Below are 6,147 nucleotides of genomic sequence, written 5' to 3' on the forward strand. Positions count from 1 at the left end.
GCCTGTGTTTACAAGAAAGTGAGTGGGAGCTCTGTAGCATTTCTCATATTATATGTGGATGACATACTATTGATGGGAAATGATATAGAATTCTTGGAAAGTATAAAGGCCTATTTGAATAAGTGTTTTTCAATGAAGGACCTTGGAGAAGCTGCTTATATATTAGGCATCAAGATCTATAGAGATAGATCAAGACGCCTCATTGGTCTTTCACAGAGTACGTACCTTGACAAGATATTGAAGAAGTTCAATATGGATCAGTCCAAGAAGGGGTTCTTGCCTGTATTGCAAGGTGTGCAATTGAGCACGGCTCAATGCCCGACCACGGCAGAAGATAGAGAAAAGATGAGTGTCATCCCCTATGCCTCGGCCATAGGGTCTATTATGTATGCCATGCTGTGTACCAGACCTGATGTAAACCTTGCCGTAAGTTTGGTAGGAAGGTACCAAAGTAATCCCGGCATGGAACACTGGACAGCGGTCAAGAATATCCTGAAGTACCTGAAGAGGACTAAGGATATGTTTCTCGTTTATGGAGGTGACGAAGAGCTCGTCGTAAAGGGTTACGTCGACGCTAGCTTCGACACAGATCTGGATGACTCGAAGTCACAAACCGGATACGTGTATATTTTGAATGGAGGAGCAGTAAGCTGGTGCAGTTGCAAGCAAAGCGTCGTGGCGGGATCTACATGTGAAGCGGAGTACATGGCAGCCTCGGAGGCAGCACAGGAAGCAGTCTGGATGAAGGAGTTCATTACCGACCTAGGGGTGATTCCCAATGCGTCGGGCCCGATGACTCTCTTCTGTGACAACACTGGAGCTATTGCCCTTGCGAAGGAGCCCAGGTTTCACAGGAAGACCAGGCATATCAAGCGTCGCTTCAACTCCATTCGTGAAAGTGTTCAAAATGGAGACATAGATATTTGTAAAGTACATACGGACCTGAATGTAGCAGATCCGTTGACTAAACCTCTCCCTAGAGCAAAACATGATCAACACCAGGACGCAATGGGTGTTCGATTCATCACAATGTAACTAGATTATTGACTCTAGTGCAAGTGGGAGACTGTTGGAAATATGCCCTAGAGGCAATAATAAATGGTTATTATTATATTTCTTTGTTCATGGTAATTGTCTATTGTTCATGCTATAATTGTGTTATCCGGAAATCGTAATGCATGTGTGAATACATAGACCACAACGTGTCCCTAGTAAGCCTCTAGTTGACTAGCTCGTTGATCAACAGATAGTCATGGTTTCCTGACTATGGACATTGGATGTCATTGATAACGGGATCACATCATTAGGAGAATGATGTGATGGACAAGACCCAATCCTAAGCATAGCTCAAAGATCGTGTAGTTCGTTTGCTAGAGCTTTTCCAATGTCAAGTATCTTCTCCTTAGACCATGAGATCGTGCAACTCCCGGATACCGTAGGAGTACTTTGGGTGTGCCAAACGTCACAACGTAACTGGGTGACTATAAAGGTACACTACGGGTATCTCCGAAAGTGTCTGTTGGGTTGGCACGGATCGAGACTGGGATTTGTCACTCCGTATGACGGAGAGGTATCTCTGGGCCCACTCGGTAATGCATCATCATAATGAGCTCAATGTGACTAAGGAGTTAGTCACGGGATCATGCATTGCGGTACGAGTAAAGAGACTTGCCGGTAACGAGATTGAACAAGGTATTGGGATACCGACGATCGAATCTCGGGCAAGTAACATACCGATTGACAAAGGGAATTGTATACGGGATTGATTGAATCCTCGACATCGTGGTTCATCCGATGAGATCATCGTGGAACATGTGGGAGCCAACATGGGTATCCAGATCCCGCTGTTGGTTATTGACCGGAGAGGCGTCTCGGTCATGTCTGCATGTCTCCCGAACCCGTAGGGTCTACACACTTAAGGTTCGGTGACGCTAGGGTTGTAGAGATATGAGTATGCGGAAACCCGAAAGTTGTTCGGAGTCCCGGATGAGATCCCGGACGTCACGAGGAGTTCCGGAATGGTCCGGAGGTGAAGAATTATATATAGGAAGTCAAGTTTCGGCCACCGGGAAAGTTTCGGGGGTCACCGGTATTGTACCGGGACCACCGGAAGGGTCCCGGGGGTCCACCGGGTGGGGCCACCTATCCCGGAGGGCCCCATGGGCTGAAGTGGGAAGGGAACCAGCCCTTAGTGGGCTGGGGCGCCCCCCATGGGCCTCCCCCTGCGCCTAGGGTTGGAAACCCTAGGGTGGGGGGCGCCCCACTTGCCTTGGGGGGCAAGTCTCCCCCCTGGCCGCCGCCCCCCCATGTAGATGGGTTCCTGGCCGGCGCCCCCCCCCCCTCCCAGGGGGCCTATATAAAGGGGGGGAGGGAGGGCAGCAGTACTACAGCCTTTGGCGCCTCCCTCCTCCCCTGCAACACCTCTCCCTCTCGCAGAAGCTCGGCGAAGCCCTGCCGAGATCCCGCTACATCCACCACCACGCCGTCGTGCTGCTGGATCTCCATCAACCTCTCCTTCCCCCTTGCTGGATCAAGAAGGAGGAGACGTCGCTGCTCCGTACGTGTGTTGAACGCGGAGGTGCCGTCCGTTCGGCACTCGGTCATCGGTGCTTTGGATCACGGCGAGTACGACTCCATCAACCTCGTTCATTGGAACGCTTCCGCTCGCGATCTACAAGGGTATGTAGATGCACTCCTTTCCCCTCGTTGCTAGTATACTCCATAGATGGATCTTGGTGAGCGTAGGAAAATTTTAAAATTCTGCTACGATCCCCAACAGTGGCATCATGAGCCAGGCCTATGCGTAGTTACTATGCACGAGTAGAACACAAAGCAGTTGTGGGCGTAGATGTTGCCAATTCTTCTTGCCGCTACTAGTCTTATCTTGTTTCGGCGGTATTGTGGGATGAAGCGGCCCGGACCGACCTTACACGTACGCTTACGTGAGACAGGTTCCACCGACTGACATGCACTAGTTGCATAAGGTGGCTAGCGGGTGTCTGTCTCTCCCACTTTAGTCGGAACGGATTCGATGAAAAGGGTCCTTATGAAGGGTAAATAGAAATTGGCATATCACATTGTGGTTTAACGTAGGTAAGAAACGTTCTTGCTAGAAACCTATACAAGCCACGTAAAAACTTGCAACAACAATTAGAGGACGTCTAACTTGTTTTTGCAGCATGTGCTATGTGATGTGATATGGCCAGAAGATGTGATGAATGATATATGTGATGTATGAGATTGATCATATTCTTGTAATAGGAATCACGACTTGCATGCCGATGAGTATGACAACCGGCAGGAGCCATAGGAGTTGTCTTTATTATTTTGTATGACCTGCGTGTCATTGAATAACGCCTTGTAAATTACTTTACTTTATTGCTAAACGCGTTAGCCATAGAAGTAGAAGTAATAGTTGGCGTGACAACTTCATGAAGACACAATGATGGAGATCATGGTGTCATGCCGGTGACGAAGATGATCATGGCGCCCCGAAGATGGAGATCAAAGGAGCAAAATGATATTGGCCATATCATGTCACTATTTGATTGCATGTGATGTTTATCATGTTTTGCATCTTATTTGCTTAGAACGACGGTAGTAAGTAAGATGATCCCTTATGATAATTTCAAGAAAGTGTTCCCCCTAATTGTGCACCGTTGCGAAGGTTCGTTGTTTCGAAGCACCACATGATGATCGGGTGTGATAGATTCTAACGTTCGCATACAACGGGTGTTGACGAGCCTAGCATGTACAGACATGGCCTCGGAACACACGCAATACACTTAGGTTGACTTGACGAGCCTAGCATGTACAGACATGGCCTCGGAACACGGAGGACCGAAAGGTCGAGCATGAGTCGTATAGAAGATACGATCAACATGGAGATGTTCACCGATCTTGACTAGTCCGTCTCACGTGATGATCGGACACGGCCTAGTTAACTCGGATCATGTTTCACTTAGATGACTAGAGGGATGTCTATCTGAGTGGGAGTTCATTGAGTAATTTGATTAGATGAACTTAATTATCATGAACTTAGTCTAAAATCTTTACAATATGTCTTGTAGATCAAATGGCCCACGTTGTCCTCAACTTCAACGCGTTCCTAGAGAAAACCAAGCTGAAAGATGATGGCAGCAACTATACGGACTGGGTCCGGAACCTGAGGATCATCCTCATAGCTGCCAAGAAAGATTATGTCCTAGAAGCACCGCTAGGTGAAGCACCAATCCCAGAGAACCAAGACGTTATGAACGCTTGGCAATCACGTGCTGATGATTACTCCCTCGTTCAGTGCGGCGTGCTTTACAGCTTAGAACCGGGTCTCCAAAAGCGTTTTGAGAAACATGGAGCATATGAGATGTTCGAAGAGCTGAAAATGGTTTTCCAAGCTCATGCCCGGGTCGAGAGATATGAAGTCTCCGACAAGTTCTTCAGCTGTAAAATGGAGGAAAATAGTTCTGTTAGTGAGCACATACTCAGAATGTCTGGGTTGCACAACCGCTTGTCTCAGCTGGGAGTTAATCTCTCGGATGACGCGGTCATTGACAGAATCCTTCAGTCGCTTCCACCAAGCTACAAGAGCTTTGTGATGAACTTCAATATGCAGGGGATGGAAAAGACCATTCCTGAGGTATATTCAATGCTGAAATCAGCGGAGGTGGAGATCAGAAAAGAACATCAAGTGTTGATGGTGAATAAAACCACTAAGTTCAAGAAGGGCAAGGGTAAGAAGAACTTCAAGAAGGACGGCAAGGGAGTTGCCGCGCCCGGTAAGCCAGTTGCCGGGAAGAAGTCAAAGAATGGACCCAAGCCTGAGACTGAGTGCTTTTATTGCAAGGGAAGTGGTCACTGGAAGCGGAACTGCCCCAAATACTTAGCGGACAAGAAGGCCGGCAACACCAAAGGTATATGTGATATACATGTAATTGATGTGTACCTTACCAGTACTCGTAGTAGCTCCTGGGTATTTGATACCGGTGCGGTTGCTCATATTTGTAACTCAAAACAGGAACTACGGAATAAACGGAGACTGGCAAAGGACGAGGTGACGATGCGCGTCGGGAATGGTTCCAAGGTCGATGTGATCGCCGTCGGCACGCTACCTCTGCATCTACCTACGGGATTAGTTTTAAACCTCAATAATTGTTATTTAGTGCCAGCTTTGAGCATGAACATTGTATCTGGATCTCGTTTAATTCGAGATGGCTACTCATTTAAATCCGAGAATAATGGTTGTTCTATTTATTTGAGAGATATGTTTTATGGTCATGCCCCGCTGGTCAATGGTTTATTCTTGATGAATCTCGAACGTGATGTTACACATATTCATAGTGTGAATACCAAAAGATGTAAAGTTGATAACGATAGTCCCACATACTTGTGGCACTGCCGCCTTGGTCACATTGGTGTCAAGCGCATGAAGAAGCTCCATGCAGATGGACTTTTGGAGTCTCTTGATTACGAATCATTTGACACGTGCGAACCATGCCTCATGGGTAAGATGACCAAGACTCCGTTCTCCGGAACAATGGAGCGAGCAACCAACTTATTGGAAATCATACATACCGATGTGTGCGGTCCAATGAGTGTTGAGGCTCGCGGAGGATATCGTTATGTTCTCACTCTCACTGATGATTTAAGTAGATATGGGTATGTCTACCTAATGAAACACAAGTCTGAAACCTTTGAAAAGTTCAAGGAATTTCAGAGTGAGGTTGAGAATCAACGTGACAGAAAATAAAATTCTTACGATCAGATCGTGGTGGAGAATATTTAAGTCACGAATTTGGTGCGCACTTAAGGAAATGTGGAATCGTTTCACAACTCACGCCGCCTGGAACACCTCAGCGAAACGGTGTGTCCGAACGTCGTAATCGCACTCTATTGGATATGGTGCGATCTATGATGTCTCTTACCGATTTACCGCTCTCATTTTGGGGCTATGCTTTAGAGACTGCCGCATTCACTTTAAATAGGGCTCCGTCGAAATCCGTTGAGACGACACCGTATGAATTATGGTTTGGGAAGAAACCTAAGCTGTCGTTTCTAAAAGTTTGGGGATGCGATGCTTATGTCAAGAAACTTCAACCTGAAAAGCTCGAACCCAAGTCGGAGAAATGCGTCTTCATAGGATACCCTAAG

The sequence above is a fragment of the Triticum aestivum genome, chromosome 6D (genome assembly GCF_018294505.1).
Source record: "Triticum aestivum cultivar Chinese Spring chromosome 6D, IWGSC CS RefSeq v2.1, whole genome shotgun sequence".
Classification (NCBI taxonomy): Eukaryota; Viridiplantae; Streptophyta; class Magnoliopsida; order Poales; family Poaceae; genus Triticum; species Triticum aestivum.